This window comes from Arvicola amphibius, chromosome 5 (genome assembly GCF_903992535.2).
Source record: "Arvicola amphibius chromosome 5, mArvAmp1.2, whole genome shotgun sequence".
NCBI classification, from domain to species: Eukaryota; Metazoa; Chordata; class Mammalia; order Rodentia; family Cricetidae; genus Arvicola; species Arvicola amphibius.
In genome coordinates, this window is record NC_052051.1 from 35986831 (window position 1) to 36008837 (window position 22007).

Consider the following 22007-nt stretch of genomic DNA (forward strand, 5'->3'; position numbering starts at 1 on the left):
GGCAGGAATAATACTCTAGAGACATATCTACAAAGAATGGGGTCCTGTTGGAGGAGGGAAGCCAGAAATTGCCAGGTATATTTGCTGGCTTCTGTTCTAGGTTGATATTAAGAAGAAATGTAGGCAGGAGAGGTCATATGGGAAGGAATATAACTGTGTCAGGATTGATTATGTTAGCTCCAAGTTTCCTACAGAATGTTCATATATATGAATTAACTGCTCAAAAGAAAGAGATGCACACCTAGATACTTGGGTTTAGGAAATGGCAGACGGTAATGACCTTGGGTGAGACCATTAAGAGTAGAACTGAAATGAAAATGGACCAAAACCAAAGTGCTGGATAATGGCAACCTTTACGCCTATGATGAATGGAAAGTACATGAAAAATACGCAGTAAACAACTCAGACAAGAAAAAAATGATCAAGAGTTTCACATGTTACAGTCAAGAATCAAGGCAGAAAATGTTCTTCTGGATCTAACCATCACAGCATCACCACTGACCGTTAAAAGAAGGATTTCAATAAAGACAAAAAAAATAAACATGTCTACAGCTAGCCTAGATGTATGACATGACAGAGAAGTAAGGTGTAAAAATCTGTGTCCCTGATAGACCAACCACACAAAGTGAACTTCCATTTGGCCTCAAATCTTCTCTTAAAAACCATGGGATCACTTATAATCCTTTTATTCTAAGAGCCCAGCCTTACCACATCCAGCAAATAGATATCTTAATTTGTAAGGTAGCTTCCTGTTTTGAGATCCACTCAATTGTTTCTTATTGTTATCATAAGATAATATATGAATGCTTTCACAATAAATCCTTGAATGCATCACTGACTGTTTCTTTAGTTTCAATTAATATAGAATTATTAAGTCACATGGAGCCTATATATGTTAGAAATAATGCAAACTGTAAAATCATACTGCTTTATTTAAATAGAAGTAAAAGGGGAAAATATAGAAGCCTAGCTTAAGACAGTAAGAAGTGAGGAGGTGATCATTTGCTGAGATGATTACAGAAGGGATAAGATCTGAAGATGCCATCAGATTAAAACTTATTGTTTATCTAAATATGCCTGCTCATTAGATTCTGTATCTTCCTTAACTCTTCTAATAAGTCACATTAATTCCTACAATTTTGGACTATTTAATCCTCCTAGCTTATATTCAACTGAGTATCAATCCTACCAATTCCACTGTTAAAATGTCTCAAATTCATCCCCTCTTCTTGAATTATAACAAAAGTTAATTAAATCAATAGATAAAATTTCCAGGCACTAGCCTGTCTTATTAATCTTATTCTTACGATTTATACATTATCCTGCCCTAATAAGACCAGTTCTTTAACATTTCCATGTCGTTGCAAACTCCTATTTCTTTTAGGAACCAATGAGGGCATTTTGGAATTCTCCATTCTGTGTGTTATGCAGACTATTGTTTTACAAATGATCCTCAATCTTGGAGAGGAGACCTTCCAGGCTAGATCAATGTCTTCTCCATTCTTGACTTCTTCCAGATCCGTAGCATAATTACTGACACATGGTAAATATTCATTTACTGAAAGAAGCCAAGAAAGCTTGAATGCAACATGGGGGGAATAACAAAATAAACAGATCAATATAAAAGAAATTTTCAAATTAATCATGTAAAATACTTTAGTGAATAATAGAGTCATACACAAAACTAATCCAAGTTCCTATACAGAAGTGTTAACAGTGTAGACATGGTATTTTAATTTCCTGCTTCACAAATCACTAAACCTAATGCTTCTGTCTTTTGTTCTGTAACCTTTAAGATAGTTTCACCAACTGTATTCCAAAGAAGCAGACAAAATTCCTCCGGGGAGGGCTCAAGGCATCTTACATTTAGCAGACTTGAAAATGATTCTTAAGTAAGGTTAGAACTCTAACAGTACAGCATGTTCATTCACAACACATAAAAGTTGCTGGGCTTGGTGGTGTATGGCCACAATCTCAGAACTCAAGAAGGTGGTTGCAAGTTCATGGGGGGATCTATGTTGGGGAGACCCAGGCAAACCAAGCTAGGGTTATACAGTAAGATCTTGTCTCAAACAGACAAAAAGGTCCACACAAAGTTAAAACTCTTAACTTGCTGACTCAAAGTATCTTCCTGAAGTTCTCTACATCGTCACAAATAAAGGAAGAGATGCGGGCCAGCAGGGCTCAAGATGCTGCTGAGGCTGGACTGTACAACTATGTGTAGATAGCAACATTATTAGAGGATTCACATCAGAGGGGACAAGTACAACTTCAGTCATTAAGGAATATTATAAGATCCCAATTTTAGGATATTTCAGAGAAATAAGCAAATTTCCTAGAGAATCTGGATATTCATCTTTCTAAATCTCTAAGCCAATAAGCTCTCAGACTTTTCCTTCAATGATTTGCAGGTGATTAATATAAGACTTAAAGAAATTATACATAAAATCATAAGCATTTCTCAATCACCACAAAGTACTAGAAAAAATTAACAGCCCATTTTAGGTGTTTCAATTTTTGTTTTATAAAGTTGCTTAGCTGTTTTGAAACCATTACATATATTTATATACAATTTTTAAAATAAACATTAACAAATACATATATCTCAAATAACAAGGAGCAAACTGAATTGTAAGACTCTTTAGCAGCAGACGTTACATCAGTGACATACCCTAACCAATATAGCCAACAATGTGTTCACACAAAAATACATTTCAAAGAAAAACCCAGCATAGTTAGCAAAGTATCCTTTTTGCATAAGCATAGGTGTGTTCTCTGATATAATAAAATGAACAGTGTGGTAGCTTTAAAGTGACAAAAGCATGAGAAATACATAATTTGTCTGTATTTTAGTCAGTGCATAAGACTACACTTGACAGTGTTTTCATGGTTATATTATTAAGGTATCAGATATCTAAGTAAGGACATAAATATTGAATATTTTTTAAATCTGTCAACAAATTCAAATATTAGAATCAAGGAAACAAAGGTTATACCAAATTAATTTAACCAAGATATACAAAAGCTCAATGAATATTACTTGCATACATATACTAAAATGTTCCTTTCAAAAGAAGTCAACCCATAAACATGTCACAATAACCTGAGGACGAATGCCATGATATGAACCGATTGGTAGTAGGCACTAAAAGCATTAACACAAACACTGGTTCTCCTTTTGAGTGTATGTATAAGCACATGCTCCCCATCCTCTAACCCATTTCAAACACTCTTGCGCATCTTAAGTGATTTCTAAGACCAGAAATCACATCTATATCCTCTGTATACTCTTAAATGTTTTCTTGACTTTCTGACTTCACTGACACTCAGCTGTCTTTTAAAAATATCAATTCACTTAAAAAGAAAGGCTTTTATTTAATATCCAGCATTATGTTCATCAAACTAAGAAAAAGAATTGAAATGGTCCTTATTCCACCAAAGACATCTGCCCCTTCCTGTTCTGATTCAAAGAAAAATGCTAGCCATTTTCTCCTCTTTCCATGGTCAGAAACATGGACAGGTAGATATTGGGGAGATGTAAACTATAAATACTCATAACACCATATCCGATGTATTAAAGACTAAGACAGAAGGAATCAGACTCTTTAGACAACATTGTGGAAAAGAGCAAGTACCACATCCACACTGAGCTGTTTCATAACAATAACTTCCATTCGGTTTTATGCTCTCACCTACTGGACTTTTTATTTAAGCAAATGATTCATATGCCATAATACAGTTTTCCACTGCTCTGGGGGAAAAGGAAAATGCCTAAGCTTATTATGCCATATAAAACTTACACGAGCCGGGCGGTGGTGGCGCATGCCTTTAATCCCAGCACTCGGGAGACAGAGGCAGGCGGATCTCTGTGAGTTGGAGACCAGCCTGGTCTACAAGAGCTAGTTCCAGGACAGGCTCCAAAGCCACAGAGAAACCCTGTCTCGAAAAACCAAAAAATAAATAAATAAATAAATAAATAAATAAATAAATAAATAAATAAATAAACTCTTACACGATCCTACACAGGTTTCTATCTCTTTGTCACAACTGAAATGAAACCTGGCCCTAGGTTCTCTTACAATTTTCATTGAGTATCTACTATCAAATTCCAAGTTGTTCAATGTCAGCATTTAGAAAGCATTCTGCTACTGTCCTACCTATAGTGTCATCTCCTCAGTCTATGGCAGTACCCATTTTACTTTCTTCATAGCACTAACAAGGTCTGGAAGAATTTGTCCTTCTGCTTCCCTGTTCTAAGTAAAATGTAAGTATTATGTCAACAAAAACATTATCTGTTTGTTCATGACTACATTTCAAATATTTCACATGCTGACAAAACCCAGCAAGCTAGCAGTGCAGACACATAAAAATACCAACTACTGAAGAGGTTAAGCAGGATGAAAGTGAATCAAAGGCCAGAGCAACTTAGTGAGATTGCCTTACCAAAATAAAATCTAAGTAAATGTCTAGAAATATACCTCAGTCCAGAGTACTTGCCTAGTGTGTATAAGGCTTTATATTCAAGCCCAAGTACAATAAAAGAAAAAGAAAGAAAAGAAGGAAGGAAAATCAGTAAACATTAATTAACCATTGTTCTTTAAAGATGGAGTACCTGGGGTTGGATGCCTCAGTGGGTAAAGTCTTGATGCCCAAGCATAAGAACCTAAGTTCAGACCCTCAGCATCTATGTACAATGTTGAACATGGCAGGTAGTTCGGGTAACCATAATACTGGGAGTCAGGGACAGGAGGAATACTGGGCTCACTGGCCAACCAGTCGTGTCGAATCTGCATGCTCTAAGTTCAGTGACAGATCATGTCTCAAAAAGGTGTAGTGACTGAGGAAGACCTCTGGCCTCCACACGAGCACACACAGATGTGCAAATACACATGAAGCCATACATTACCTCACCAGGACATTGGCTACCCTCAAGCCTGGAGTAATCTTTATTCTACATTGCTTCCTAATCTTCAGCTTTCAGAGTAAATAGCACTGCTTCAAAATGTTTCTCTGACATAAGACAGAGAACGTTTCTCTGTTTCTAAGACAGTCTCAATCCCACCTGCTTCTGGCCATTCTCCATCACTTCATCTGATTTATTCTCTTCCAATTATTCTTCAAAATAGAAAAATATACTACTTATTGGTCACCTGCCCCAAAGCTTGCAGAGACAGAGGTTCTTTGGTTTTGTTTTACTTTGTGTTGTTTTTATTCAGTAAATAAGAAAGTTTCGAGTAAGTAAATTAATGAAGGTAAGCAAGGCCACAAAACTGAGGATAAGTCTACAACTAACTCCTTCCCCAGCTAATTCAACCATCATTAACTCTTGAGATTAAGTAAAATGCAAAGTTAAAAGTAAATTAAAGCTTACCCTGAATCATAAACACCATCAATAAAAAGGTAGAAATTTTCAAAAATAATTTTCAGTAAAACTGAAAATAAGGTGTGTGATCTGTAGGACCAGCTCAGCAAGTAAAGCCTCAGAAGTCTGGCAACCTGATTTACAGTGAGCCCACAAGGTTGTCCTTTGACCATCACACATGCACTGTGGCATGTGCAGCCCCACACATACATATCATGAACATATATACATGATAAATTTCAAATAAAGTAAGACTGGGATACATAAACATAAAAGAATGCATTCTGCATACAATAGAAAACATTAAAAACTTAAGTGTTAAATTATACAAAATGAGCCAGATTCCTCAAATGAGTTTTTTTTAAAAAAAGAAGTAATAAAATGAAGAAAGCAGTAAAGTGTTTTAAAGAATTATAGATATTACACCAACAGATGAAAAGTTTAAGATGGCCGTTCATGGAAAGAAAGCACACGGCTTGTGCGGTTTCCATTTACTGAGTGTGCAGAGGAGCTGTTTGTAGAATACGGTGCAATCCAAGCAAGACAAAGAAGTGGAACTGGGTGTGAGGCTGGCGAGGAACCTTTATTTTTTGGCACCTTGGCACCTTTTGATAGGAGATAAAATACAGGTGACATTGTATTGAATTTCAATTGTTACTTTAGTTAATTGCCTTCTCACTGAAGAAGCATTTTGTTTTCTATGAGCTTTTTACAGAATCATAATATACATACAGAAGGGTCGAGAAGTGTCAAGAGGCCATGAATAATTCACTGAGCGATCCCAAAGTCAGTGTCCCAATGCAACCACTCATCCTGTTAAGAAATAGATCACTAAACATAAAAGACTCCAAGACCACTTCCTTCCTCACAAAAGGAACCATTGTCCTGAGGTCTCATTCTAGATTTTCCTGCTTTTGAGTTTCATATCCATATAATATACAACATGCTCTTCTGTGTTGGCTTACTTTGATCAACAGAATGTTTGCATAATTTCTTTGCTACTACATACAGCTATAATTTGTTTTTTACTGCTATTCTCATGCCTGTATGATTCTGACTTGAACATGCAATCTATCCATTTTACTATCGATGAACATTTTTATCTTCAGGTTTTTCTTAATAAAAACAATAAAAGTGACTTATGTGTTGTTATGGTTATCTTTTAATTCCTACTGAAATTGTTGGACATATGCACTACATAAACATAAACTTTATGAAGATATGCTGGATAATTTTCAGAAATTATTTCCCAATTTATGCTCCCAGCAGCAGCACAGATGTTTCATTGGCCTTCATATTTTACTAGCATGTAATATTTTCTACCCTTTTTATTTTCAACAGTTCTAGTTAATTTTGTAAGGTTATCTTAGTATGGCTTTAATCAGAATTAGCCCTCTGACTAGTAATTTTAGCACTTTTATTAGCCGTTTATATTACTTTTCTCAATGCTGTCATCAAACACCCAACAAGAAACAACTTAGAAACGGTTTCTTTTGCATACTGCTTTCAGGGTATAGTCCATTATGGTAGGAAGTCATGGCAGCAGAAGCTCGTGTGTACCCACAGTCAGGAAGTCCATAAAGATGAATGCTGGTGTTAAGCTCAGTCTCTGTTCTGTTCTTTTATAATGAAGCCAGGGATCCAGCCTTGGACTGGCGCCACTCTCATTCAGGGTGGGTCTTCCCTCCACAATTAAACCTCAAAGCCATAGCTCTAGGTGTCTAACTCCACCCGAGCTGGCCATGAAAACTAACCACCATACCATTTAAGTCTCCTCTATTATTAAACTGTTCAATTCTCTTTCCCATTTTTGGCTGGGTTTTCTGTCTTCCTCAGATTGATGAATACAGACAAAGTTATTTGTCAGCACATGCAGTGCAAGCACTCTCCAGTGTCTTCTTCTATGATACAATCTTGTCAGTGTGCAAAGGTAATAAATCCTTTCCTTTATGCTATTGAAGACTTGCTTTGTTTTGTTTTCCATGCTGTTTAGGAAATATTTTTAACCAGACTTAAACCACCATATGTGTTTTCCTCCTGTAGAATGAGTTTTAAACCCAATCACAAAAGCAGCCATGCCATTATTACACAAGTGGGCATATCTTGCCTAGAGAGTAGGTATTATATCACACATGGTCTACAGCTAGGCCTTGGTAAGCTTTCTCTCCCAGCTACCTGTAGAGCACCTTTTGGCATGATGAAAGCTAGCCAATAGGGAGGAAGTCTTTGTTTAGTTCCACCTTGATTTCTCAGTGCCCTGTAATCTAAATGTACAGTGTCTTACCAGATTATCTAGTTCTGCTGGGCATCCAAGAGTAAGGGCAATAGCATCTATCCTTCTCTGTGACCTCTCTGGCCAGTTACTCAAGGGGAGGTATCCCACACTTAGCACTGAGGTTCTTGTTTAATAACCTATGACTTCCGGAGGCAGAATTATCTAACCACGAGGAGAATTTCTGCAGCAAGCTCTCTTTGTTGCATAATTTTAAGATTTTTTTTTAGTTTATAAAGTAGCAGGTTTATATATGGCTTTATCACTAATCCTTATTTTTGTTAACCCTCTTCCAACTCCACTTACCTTTTGATCGTTTAACGCCTAGTATCCCCAATCTAACCCCAATACACACAGTTCCACGTTTTGTGTTTTACTATATCTTCCTCATTAATTGCTCACCTCCCCTTTCTTGCTTCCTGGCCCCTATAGATACTGACTCAAATTTAAATACAGAACTCCATATCCAAAACTAGAATCCACATATGAGGAAGAACGGTGTCATTCCATGCCTGGTTTATTTCAATTAGTACAGTATTTTCCAGCTGCATTCATTTTCCTGAAAAATTCATAGTTTCATTTCTTTAAGACTGACTATAATTGAATTATGTAAATGTCTATCATTTTCAGTATCATTATTCACATGGTAGACATCTAGGCTGGTTTCATTTCCTAGCTACTGCACAGACCCCTGTTGAACATAGATGTGCTGGTCTATTTGTCACAGATCATAAAGTCCTTTAAGTATATTTCTAGGAGTGTTAGCTGGATCATATGTAAATTCTGTATTTACTTTTTGGCAAACCACCATATGGAATTCCATAGTGACTGTACCATTGTACACTCCTACCAATGCTGAATATGAGTTCCCCTTTCCATACAACCTCACAAGAATCTGCTATTTCTTAAATAGTCATTCTGACTGAAGGGATATAGTACATGCCTGATAGAATAAACCCTGACAAAAGCATATGGTAGGGGAGGAAATAGGTCAAAGCAGGACACACTATTGTTTCCCTAAATGGGCATATCAAACTGCCTTCTACATATTTATGTTTATGTCCACAGACTAGAGCAGCTCTCGGGAAGAGGCAGAGAAGCTCATTTCTGAAGAGATGGTGGCTAATGAAGAGACTCCTCCTATCTGGTCAAAAAAGGGAGAATGAGTGACCGATAAGTGCTCAACTTTAAATAACAGATCACCACCACTCTTTGACTCAAGTGCCAAGGAACATCACAAAAGAAAGGGGAGGAAAACATTATAAGCCAGATGATGGCAAAGACTGCTTTGAAATGTTGCCATCCAGATGCCAGCCAGATATTTACACAGGACTGGGTCCTCCAACTTCCCATCTAGGCTAGAGGAGGTGACATGAGGTTCCACTCCATCCTGAAGAGCTAATGACTGTTTACAGGTGTTAGGAAAGAGGGAGTAATTTTCTCTAATGGGGACTAGGTGAGAAGAAGGGATCAAGAGGGGAAGGAAGATGACAGAAAGTAATAAAGGAAGCTGAATATAATCACAATAAATTATGTGTGTATGAAACGGTCAAAAATACAGAAAAAAGTTATATAATTCTGAAAAGCAATGACAAGAAATATATGCATGACGAAGAGACACAAATAAAAAATCATAAAACCCTAGAAGAAAATAAAAAAGACAATTTTTTTCAAAAGAAACATTTTCTATGCTTCCTTTCTTCAAGGTTAAGTGCTGGAAGGAACTCCAGTACTCTCCTCTCTACAGACAGTAACACATTCTCTATGCTTTAAAAAGGAAAGAAATGTTAACCTACTTGAAGACAAGGAAGGTATCTTGAGGCTTCATTATTTTGATTTTCACATATAAATTTTTAATAATTATGCACAGTGGGAAACAGGGTCAAGTTCCCTCCCCCCACCCAGTTGGCTAGTCAAATAACCTGCAAGATTTATTGAAAAGGATACTGTTATTTAACAAACAGTAAAACCCACTATGAAGGTATCAATAACAGACTTTTTAAGAATCAAAAATGTATAACTAAAACATGTTAGGAACTGAGAAAATAATAAGCAAACAACAGTAATGCATAACTTTAATATAATTCTCATAAATAAACAATGTCTGAAGCAGTCATAAATGAAGCATATCTGAGAAACACACACATGCAACACCTCATAACCCATATAGAGAACACTATGATCCTCAATGGCTGGAAAACATTTTAAACACCGCTTTAAATTTTTCTAAAGAAAATTAAACTCTTGGGAGGAAAGTACACAAGCTTTATTCTTCTAGCAACATTTTAACCACATAAATCTCAAAATTTTAAAATACCTTAAATCATTTTAAAAAGTTTGTTTTTATTTTTGTTATAATATATGCTCTGTATTATATGTGTGTGTGTGCACAGAGGCCAGAAGTTAACATTAAATGCTGCTCTTCTATAACTTAACCTTATTTCTTGAGACAAAGTCTCTCATAGAACCCATAACTCACTGACTAGCCAGGAAACACTGGAGATCTGTTTGGTTTGGGTTACAGATGCATGTCATCATGCCCTGCTTTTATATACGTGCTTAGGATTCAAACTTAGGTCTTTGTGTTTGTGTTTCAAGCACTTTACCAACTGAGTCACATCCAGGCCTTGAAGTAACTTTTAAATGAAGGAAATTACAGAAATTACACACCTATTATATTTAAAGTCAAATAGTGACAAACTTTATAGATAGGTAGATAGATAGATAGATAGATAGATAGATAGATAGATAGATAGATAGATGATAGATAGATGATAGATAGATAGATAGATAATGATAGATAGATAGATAGATAGATAGATGATAGATAGATAGATGATAGATAGATAGATAGATAGATAGATAGATAGATAGATAGATAGATAGATGATGGATGGATGGATGGATAGATAGATAGATAGATGATGAATGGATTGATAGAGATATAATGGCATCTAGTCAATGTTACACTAGAAAGCAAACAGTAAACTTACAAACACACAAACACAAACAGAGATGCACATACAGAGAGAGAAAGTAGAAAACTAAATTATCAGAAAAGCCTATAAAAAACTAATTAATTCAGTTATAGAGTACAAAAATACAGTTCAAAACAAATTAGGGCCTAAAAAACAAATATTCATCTACAGAGCAGACTAATGTTATAAGAAAATTCTACATTCAATGAGTAAATTTTTTAAACTGAATAAAGATGATGATTATTAAGGAATACACAGGTTAATACAAGAAAGCGTGAAAATTCATGATTAATTTTGGATTTTGCTCCAAAGCTCATGACATCACCCTAATGTCATTCAATAATAAAAACCATAACGTAAAAAACAAAGCTGCTCAGTGAGAAGGGAAAAACACAGGCTAAGGCAAATAACTAGCAAAATCCAGAGACAGGGCCTACTTCTCAGGAATTATGCATGTTAGAAAGTCATCACTAGAGGGCGGCATTGCAAAGATTATAAAAACATTGCTTAAGGAGGAGGTACCACAAAAACTACAAAAAAAAAAAAAACTACAACTCTCTCCACCGTTATGCTCATTTTATAGGTTAGTAAAAACAAAACATGTTCCTGTGTTGAATAACTTTAGAGCATGTTTAAAACACAATTTCATTATTAGGCAAGAAAAGCAATGCCCATGTTTTTGGGTTTTCTTTTAACTTACAATGTATAGATAATACTTGAAGTTTCACAAGGCAGACACTGTAAGATTAATAGTGAAAGTGCATAAACATAAAATACTGTTTTCCACAGTGGCTTTGATATATATAACCCTTGCCATTTGAAATAATCAAATATATCTTTATATTTTATTATATATATATATATTTAACATTATTGTATCCAATATAGGACTATAACATGTGCCTATAAATAGATTTTTCAGTCAGAGCACTGAGAAACACCATACCTCAAAAGTGTATGATTACTTCTAACCCTCCTTGCTATCAGTAGGCAATGCCCAGACTATCACACAGAAATGCTGGCTCGTTTTTCTCTTTCTGGTACTAGTGCAGCTGCCTTAGTTTGACCAGTCACCAAAACCAGTGGTGCTGTTAATAAGACACAGATATCCAAATTTTCAAGTGTGAATTCCTTGGGGTGAGTGAAACCCATGCTTCATGCTTTGTGTCTTTTCTCTAAAGAACCAACTTCCCTCCGAGCATCAGAGCACTGCCACCTCCCATGTCCATCTCACCCGCTAGATCTTTTAAGGAAACTGAGGCTGACTCCTTCATTGGACTTCTTGGGCTTAAATCTTAAATTCTGTCCTTCCTCAAATCTTACTATATGTTCCCTTTCAATTACAAATGTCAAATCTAACCACTTCAGGAGACCACTCTTATCTCAAAGATAAGGGGCTACCCAAGGCCAAGAGGACTTCTTATAATAAACAGCCCCTGCAATTTTTGCAGGTGCATCTTCTGCCCTGCAGTCTTCTATGGGCTGTTACTATAACAATGTGCACTTGGTAAGCCTTTTCCTCCACAGTGTTGGGATGTCCACATCTACCCAAACCCTTAACTGACTACTCTTAGAATTTTTCACTCTTCCATATCTACTCTAAGTTTTCTTGGTAATCTCTAAGAATCATCCTTGAAAGCTTTTACCACTGGCAGAAATCACTCTCTACAAACATCTTCCATAAGAGATCCCATCTTATATTAGCAGGCAGTTGATCAAGGAGCAGGCTCTCAGTAAACACTAATAGGAGCTTACCTAACAAGTCCCCAACAGACATGACAACTTAAGTCATTTGAAACAGTTTGGCACTTTTCTTATGACTCTGCAGAATCAAAGAACACTGCCTTCTTCTCCTGAACTCAATGAACTTTACCTACTAGTAAGAGTCACAACCTAGGAAACAATGAACTTCTTCCAATAAGCAGACTATTTCACTTCCTTCAGGGGCTCTGGGGAGGATCCTTCCCACCTCTCACCCTTTGATGGTTCCAAATGTCTCTTGGCTTGTAGTCATGGTACCCCATGTTCTGTCCTGCTCTTGTCTCTTCCCTTGTTTCTCACCATGACACTGGTCAGTGACTTAGGTCAACCAGGCAACCCACATGCCCTCCTGTCTCAGTGCTATTAATCTTATGAACAGACAAAAATCCTTATGCTAAGTTAGGTCACCACAGGTTCTGGGAATTAGAACTTGAATATATAGTTTCAGGAACCAATACCAGACCACTGCCAATAACATGCTGAATATTCCATAGGGAGGCATTCATTAAACAGCATGTATTCCAGAGACAGGCTAAGGTGTTGTGACAGCTAAAATAAAATTGTTTCTAAAGCCGGTAAACTCCAGAAAGTAAAGATTTGTCTGCCTCCCAAAATGCGCAGTTATAGTGGTTAGTGGTGATTTCAGGGATGGGGAAACCAACAACAGCCCTGATAGAATAAACTGCAGTTTTCTATTTATGAGAGGTCTATTTCTACGTGGAAGTAATAAAAGACACACTTTTATGCCTTTACAGTACAAATACAAATTAGCATAAATAAACATGTGAAAGCTAAACTTAAAGATCCTATTTCAAGAAAAAGCTGGTGATGACTGGCAATTTTATTTCAAGAACACTTAATAATTCAACTAGAAAGCACTATCAAATGGAATATTCACCTTGAGCTATTTCTGGAAAATGAAAATTCATCATACAAGGTAAGCCATCTGACAGACTCTTTTATACAGTTTCAAGGTAGGAGGGCTGCTGTCGTGGGTAGCTGAAGTGCCTGATGTTGTTTGAACTTGTGGGGGTGGGATGGGAGTGAGAGGTTCAAGTCTTCAGAACTGTAAGTGAACCCTTCTACCAGAGAAAGAGCTGTGCAATCACTAATGAGTAATCTGAAAACTTGTCTCTATGGATCAAAAGTAGAAAGAACAGTATTTAACGATGAATTCGTTCTCTCAACGAGAGTCAAACTTCCTACCTGCAAAATGACGAAAAGATGAACATTAGGAGTTTACAGGTTGTTGTTGAAAAGCAGATTTGTAGTTAATACAATTTTACTACATCCTTTCTCCTGACTTCAGGGTAAGATATGACTCTCAGAGTACAACATTTCAGTGTCTCTGAAGCTGTTTCTGCTTATCTTGACAGCTTTGATGAACATTATTTGCACAATACTTTGTCTACATGTTTGGCTTGTTGTTGTTTCCTTTGCAGCATTATATATGAGCCCAAGGGCTCCTGTGCTGAGAAAGCCTTCTACCAGTGAACTACAGCCACAGACAGTACTTATTTAATGAAAGAATAAGTGAATCTTGAATAAATCATACTAGAAATTAGTATCACACAGAGACAACATGAAAGTATCTAAGACTACCAATTAATAACTTTTCAAGCAGACACCAATTAAATCTAAATGACATCTACTTTTCAGCCTAGAAAAGGGGATACTAATTAAATATTACATTTAATTGGCAATTCAGTAAAGTGGGCAATTCCAATTTTCACCAGTGTTCCAACAGCAATATCTTCTATTCACAGGAAGGACAATGTCATACTCTCTTCCAGTGATTACCTTGTCTTTTCTACATCTCAGCTGCAATGGCTTCTATAAACCAAGACACAGACAGGAAATACCACCTTTGTATTGGCTAAGAAAAGAGAACCAAATTGGATATTTACTGAGGAAAAGAAAAACAAACTCCACTCAAAGTTAGTTTTAAAAGCAAACAACTGAGCCAGCAAGATGCTCAGTGAGTAAAGGTAGTTGCTGCCAAATTTGGTCACCCAAGTTCTGTCCCAGGAGCCATAAGGCAGAAGGAGAAAACTGACTTTTAGAAGTTGTCTTCTGACCTACTCATGCTTACAAACAAACAAAAGTTATAAAAAAAAATGACAGGAAGGAAGGGAGGGAGGGAGGGAGGGAAGGAGGGAGGGAGAGAGAGAGAGAGAGAGAGAGAGAGAGAGAGAGAGAGAGAATTGGAAATATGCGCTGCAGAATTTTCTTGTAATAACCAGAATGAAAACAGAACATAAAAACTGTAAACACCATCATATTTACATCCAATTTTTATTTCAAATTGATCAACTAATCCATCATTTACTAAGTATTTACTAACTGTGAAACACTGTGCTCATAAAGGCCAATTTAAATGATTATTCAAAATCCAAGGCAGGAAATAGTTTTTCACAATGCAATTTTTATCTTCCTATCACTTAAGAGCTACAAGAATTATTTCCACAAATATCAATCTATACCAATTATTAGATGTAATACTACAAAGAGAAGAAAAAATAAGGCAGTATATGCCGCTGATAAGCTTTCGGTCTAATAGAAGAAAAAGTAAACATACAATTAAAATAAATATAAAAGTGTTTTGAATACTCCTATATAAAAAAGGTTCGTGGGGAGAGGCGATGTTGGAGAGGTGACTACAGCAAAAGCCACATGTGTGTCAGGTTAAAAACCATAAACACGAAGAGCTCAGGATGGCTTCAAGGCAGGATCATTTTCCAAACTTGCTAGAAGATACCATGGTAAGATGAAGGCAAAGCTATGTGTTTTCAAAGACCTTTCCCAGTCATAAAAGGCCCACGAATGAGTCCTTTATAGAAGATAAATTTCGAGGGGGAGGAAGGGAGGCAGGGGTCAATTTGATCTGCTTTTTCTTTTAGCTTCTTCGGAGAAGACTACAGATTGGGTGAGCTTTAGTGTATAAGTGAGGCTGCCATCCCAAAAAAGGTTTACCATAAGAGTGATACAAATAGAAGGAAGACGTTTAAAAAGAAACAAACTTAACAATATAGAGGAAGTGATACAGCTGTGACTGGAGTAGTACAAGACTTCGAACAACTGGATACATTTCTCCAGACAACGGCAAAGGCCATCGGGCTCAGAAAGATGATGAGTTCAGGTTTTACCAGGCTGAATTAGACACAAGCTAATAACTTTAATAGCTTAAATATATACATTAAGGTCTTAACTATGGAATAGTTTGGGGTACTTCTTAAACTAATCTTTCTTAAATTAATTTATGAAAGTCTACTTATTTAATCTGATTTTTGCCAGTTTTTCCTGTTTCAGTTCTTCATTCATATCTCCACATCTCATTGTATAACAGTATCCCCACATTTCATTTTATCATACAAATCAATTTATAAGATTCTTTTCATATCATTATATTAATTTCCTAAGTTTGAGATCAATTTGTCAAATTTTAGTATAAAATTAATACAAATCACTCTTTCTGAGGAAGAAGAGGCTTAAGAGGGGAGAGGAAATAGCAGAGCATGTGTTATCAAAATAGAGTAGAGCAATACTGTGCGCTACAAGTTTATCAGGGATGGGTTGGGAAGACAGAAAAGGCATTGGGAGTGAGTTAACAAAACTAAGTGTGTATGTGTGTATTTTAAAAACTTAGAAAACCCACCACTTTGTAAGTTAAAATATAATTTCTTTTTAAGAAGGAATTTGAACATAGTTAACATTCAAGAATGGAAATGGATTATTAAGTTAAATTCTCAGTGCTTGATGTGGACTACTTGCCTATAAGTTACTAACTGGGAAAGACCCTTCAAACAACACAGACTACTGACATTCTCTAGTTTTCCCATCAGAAAAGATGGTGAAGATTCTACAGATGGCCAGGAAGTACAGTACAATGGCATTTTTTTATGTTTCAGTAGGAAAACCCTGACCTCTGGAGTTCAGCATAGAGACTCTATTGTGGATCACTGGCTCTCTGCATATATCGCAAACCAAAGACCCCAGTTCCTGCCTTTGCTCATTGACGGGTGGTACCATTAGCTAGAATATCCTGGTTACATATCCTGGTGGCTCCATCAGACAGCTTGAGAACCCTCCGGATCATCTCCCTGCAGATCCCTGAGGATGGGCTTCCAGGCCACACCCACACTCCTGCAGCTGGCAATGCGGAGCCTGCTGAGGGACGAGTCCTTGGCCATCACTGGTCTGCAGGACCTGCCCATGGAGCTCTTCCCTCTGCTCTTCAGGACGCCTTCAGTCACAAACAGTCTATGATCCTGAAGGCGATGGTGCAGATCTGGCCTTTCCCCTGTCTCCCACTCGGGGGTCTGATGAAGATGAAGGCACCCTACCTGGAGACCTTATGAACCATACTGGATGGGACTGATACACTGCTTGACCAAAAGGTTCACCCTAGGAGTCGCAAACTGAGAGTTCAGGGTTTGCATACTTTGCACAAGGACTTCTGGAACATATGGGCTAGAGATCAGGCAGCTGCTTGCTCTCTAGAGGTCAAGCGTAAGAAAAAAAACCACAAGACAGAGGTCCAAGAAGTCATTGAACGTGTTTATAGACATGTGCCTCAAGCCAATAGCCCTAGATGCATGCCTGTTCTACCTCTTACTGTAGCTGGAAGGGAGGAAAGATTTGCTGGACTCTAAGAAGCTGAAGATCTCCACGACAGTTCTCCAGAACATCATGAAGGTTCTGGAAATGCTGCACCTGGATTATATGGAGAAAATGGAAGTGTGATGCACCTGGAAACTGTCCACCCTGGCCAGCTTTGTTCCTTACATGGGCCAAAATGAGAAATCTTCACAAGTTCCTTCTCTCTCCTATCTATGTAGCTGTCCCCATTTCCCCCTGAGGAGAAGGGGCAGTTGATCAACCAGTTTACCTCTCAGTTTCTCAAGCTGGAGTGTCTCTCTGTGAGCTCTCCCTGGACTTGGTCTCCTTCTCAAAGGTCAGATGGACCAATTGCTTAGGTGCCTAAAGGTCCTCTTGGAGACTCTATCACTGACTGAGAGCTTTCAGAATCAGACTTGAAGTCCCTGACCTAGTGTCCAGGCATCTGTCAGCTCAAACATCTGGACCTAAGTGGTGTCATACTGACCAACATAAGTCCTGAGCCCACTCCGAGTTCTGCTAGAGACAGTCAAAGCTACCCTGAAGACCTTGGACTTGGAGAACTGTAGGATTATGGACTCCCAACACAGTGCCCTCCTGCCTGCCCTGAGCAGCTGCTCCCTGATCACCACATTCTACTACTTAAAGAATCCCATCTCTATGGCTGTTCTGGAACACCTGCTCTGCCACACTACCAGGCTGAGCCGCTTAAGCCTGGAGATGTATTCTACCCCCTGGGAGATTTATGGTGCTCAGGGTGCTTCCCACCACAAGAGGCTCAAATAGCTTCATTAGGAGCTGAGGACAATGGAGCTCCTGAAACACACCAAGACAGCGTGGTTCAGCTTCATTCCCTGTCCACCTTGTGGTTACCAGGCCATGTGAGTCAGAACCCAAGCTGCACCAGGGGTATGGTCCTGTCCAGCTGGGTACTTGTTTACCAAATGATTCCTTCTAGCTCTTAGAAGCAGGATCTTTATGGTATAGGTGAATCCTGAAGAGAACATAGAACCTGTGGTCTCAGTTTATTGGCGGGGGTGGGGAGCAGGGGTGGGGGTGGGGAAGAGCTGGATCAGGTAGCAAAGGCAACCTTAGAGAGAGAAATGTTGACCTGGAAATTGATGGGACCTTCAGGACATGTGCATTCAGAAATAAGAGGTGACGTTTCTAAATTCCAGATGAAGAAACACTTGTGGGTGTTAACTATGATTTGGACCCGAGTAAAAAAAATGGCCGGTGTGTTTTTCTCTCTTTAATGTTACAGGGTGAGTGGAATACACCATGATTGTTGTTGTAGCTTTGCAGGCCTAAGTAGCCACCAGCAACTACCACTTTTATTTCCAGTTCTGAGCCCTAGAGAATTTGTCCACCATCAATCCCACCCATCTAAGAAGACCACAGTCCAGAGGCAGTACAGATTTTGGACAACTTTACCAAGATGAATGAAAAGAACTGGCAGATGGACTACCAAAGAGCTGCTGAGGACCACCAAAAACCAAGTGGCAAGGGATAGGCTTAAACTTTAAGTAGGCAACAACCATATACCATGCTTGAAAATCAGTAAAACAAGGCCGGGAGATGGTGCCATAAGCCTTTAATCCCAGCACTCAGGAGGCAGAGGCAGGAAGATCTGAGTTTAAGCCTACCCTGGTCTACAGAGTGAGTTCTAGGACAGTCAGGGCTACACAGAGAAACCCTGTCTTGAAAAGCCAACCAAACAGAAAATCAGTAAAACAGACACAGAGTAGTTAAGAAACATCTTCGTTAGTCTAAAGGTACCTAGGTCACAGTTGATCACCATAAACAGATCTGTTCATCATCTAACCTGTGTTGGGTCTACAGCGGTTACAAAGCTCTTGACTAATCTACTGCACTGTGGGTGGGTGGCTATCAGTAACACCTCTGGGGGATTAAATGTAGGACTCTGCATGATAGGCAAATGCTCTACCACTATGAACCTCTTAAAGCATCGCACTGCTCTGGGTGTATGCTGGATTTAGGGGAATTTTTATTGTTTAAATAAATGTGTGTTAAAGAAAAAAAGATCCCATGACCAAAGACACCATATACTTTGGTTACAGGACATCAAGAAATCAAACTTGAACTGACCTGAAAACTTCCTGCTTGCTAGATCTCATAATGCTAGGAGGTGCTATACAGTCTGGTGGGTGAGAAAAGCCAGTAATAGTATTACCCAGTTGCACACTAAGTAACCTTTCCAGACAAGATTTGCCCAATATTGTAATAGCATCATGAAGATTATTCCAATAACCAACCACTTTTTATTAAAGTATCCTCCAAATAAAAAAAAAAAAAAAGGAATCCATGCCTGGTCCTGTAAACCTGGTCCAAAACCCACCGCTCAGGAGGTCACACATCCTAGGGGAACCTCCTGCTACTGTTTTCTTAAATGGACATGTTGTTAAACTGACTTCTAAATATTTATGATTATATCCATACATTAGTGCTGCCCTTGATCTTGGTCAGAGAATCTTCTCTCAGCAAAAATCAGCAGCAAGCACATAGACTCATAGACTCCTAACTGACCACAGGGCTGAGAGTAGGTGACTACCAAGTGCTAAGCCCTAAATGGGACATTACTATCAAACTCCACTCAAGGCTCATGAAACGTGTGTAGAAGAGAGGGGAGAAAAAGGTAAACAAAAAGGATGAGGAGGAATACTGTAAAAGGCTATCTCTAGACACGGCATAGCTGCTACCACTTGTGAACTTGCTGTAGCTATGGTTACTTGCACAAGAGCAAGCTAGTAACACCAGTCAACACTAATTGGATTCAGAGAATTACAGAAGGAGGAGGATATCATTTTGAAAGAAGGATGAGGGTACTTAGGGGGAACGAGAGTGGGGAGTTGGGAAAGAATATGATCACAATACATTGTTTACACGTATGGAATTGTCAAAGAAGAAATAAAATATATTCTATTAAAATCATCTTCTCTGATATCACAATACATTTAGTATTAAATTGTTACTGTAAAATATATAAAAGTAATATAAAGTCTCAGAAAAGTCTGAAGAAAAGCAAACACTAAGTTTTGTACCATAAACTACACATTCATTATGAAAAAAATTAAATTACACTTTTATCAAGCTGTTTATGGGTAAAATTATAGAATTGATCAAAACACGAATATGAATCATATTTCTTTTGAAAGGTTATTTATTGACAAAAAAAACTACTCTTAAGGTTGAGTAGCATAAATTTTTCAAATACAAGGGGGGGTACACTAGAAAGCTACAGTGATAAACACACAGACTGTATGTTTTGGGTTTGGCACACACTATTTATATGTATTCATCTTGGAAGCACTGCTGAAGTGAAAGACGGCTGCCATCATTCCTGGAGGACAAAGAAGTGTTTCTGCATGTTCAAGACTGATGACTATATCCAGTAAAGACACACAGTCCTAGATCTGAAGTCCAACTGCCTGTCCACACTGAAAAAACAGTATTTCTTTCTTTAAAACTCACAAAATTCAGTCATTTCTAAATTCACTCCCTTCTCAGTTCTCAGTGTTGACTCCAAGAAGGTCATGATAAACATGTGACAGAACTGTACGTTTCTCCATTCTTGCTGTCTGTTTGCCTTCAGGAAGCTCACAACAGAACTGCACATTTCTATCACCCTTGTTGTCTGTTTGCCTTCTTCACAGCAGACTCTTCTCAAAGGAGTCTTCAATGAGTCTTTCTTGATTCACAATGGACTGGAAGACAAGATCAGATAAAGGGCTCTTTTTCTACTTCCCAAGCTAGAAAAAAATAACAAATAAACAAACAAATAAGATAAAAATAATACAAAATTCTCTCATTTAAAAGCTACAATTCTTATTCTTACTGGAGGAAAAAGCCAAAAAAAATAAACTTTTACTAGTTTGTAGTTTTATTTTACCTTGGCCAATTTATGACAGGTTGTTACAGGTGTAAGTTCCAACTGCTCTGTCTAAAAGGCAACTTTCCCTACAACCACGTGTATTTCTTATCACCTCCAAGCATAAGAGAATTATGAATGATCATACACTAAATCTTGAAGAGTATTTGTAGAAAATTTTCACACAATTTCCTGACACAGTCAAATAAGTTTGTACTATTTTCAGCTGTAGTGAGACTAGAGCTATCATAAAAGTCATTTCCTAAACTCTGGGCACTTAATCTCCACTACTTTAGGGAAAAATCAAGAAAGTAAGACTTAAGGAGCTGCAGTTAATTAGCCACTTAATTAAAACGCATAGCTATGTTAAAATATTGTCAAGTCTGGGAAGTAAATCAGGGTGTCAAACGGTAAGCAGCCAATTAACACAAATAAAGGAAAGATAATAAAGTTTGTCACAAATTAAGTTTTAAAGTACATATTCAAAATTTTTTAAAAAGCCAATATAATTTACAATTCTAAACATTTTCTACCAGTTTTTTTAAGTTCTTGATAGCTATTACTATTAAGTCTGCATGTTATATACCTAAATGTTCCTGGTGAATCTTACTACCAATTCAAGCTTGTAATTCAAGAACGATGATACAACCTTCTTTATTATGAAAATAATAATAAAAGCAGTACAAAAACAGAATGGTGCCTTTTTTATAAAATTTCTACTACTCTTAGAAAAGACCACTTCTCCATTCTTTCACTGCCATCCAACTCCAAAACTCCCCCAAGAGCACCCACCCCGTCCATTAAAAAAAAAATAACTGTTCTATCCAGTAAAAACACAGTCACCAAGCAAAACAGATGAGAAAAATAATACCTGTAAAACTTTCTCTATATATCTTGTCTCAGGCAAGGATCCGCAGGTTGTCTCTCCCATGACATTCTCCACCATTTCTCCAATCATTAGGGATGCATCCTGAATGATGGTGGAGGGTTCAGAAGTTTATAGTAGATGTGGCATATTAAGACCAAGGATTATATCCATCTCTTCAAAAAAGGGGTGGAGCCTTTCAGGCAGTCCAGAGTACCACCTTCACACTTCTGTGATTATTCTCATTACTATTTTTTAATTCT

At 37.6% G+C, this 22007-nt stretch overlaps 1 protein-coding gene across 3 annotated transcripts in view; it reads right to left on the reverse strand.

The window, feature by feature from the left end:
- The window catches only part of Macrod2 (mono-ADP ribosylhydrolase 2), a 1850149-nt gene that overhangs the window by 1807316 nt on the left and 20826 nt on the right, over positions 1 to 22007 (reverse strand). The window contains exons 3-4 of one of the 3 annotated variants that reach the window (XR_005285433.1): positions 21751 to 21849; positions 20154 to 20715 (exon numbers count right to left, since the gene is read on the reverse strand). The exons of 1 other annotated variant lie outside the window; for it this stretch is intronic. The gene's annotated coding sequence lies outside the window, so the exon portion shown is untranslated. Of the gene's footprint in view, positions 1 to 20153; positions 20761 to 21750; positions 21850 to 22007 lie in introns of those variants that run through there. One more of the 3 variants, XR_005285432.1, reaches the window with a different exon arrangement.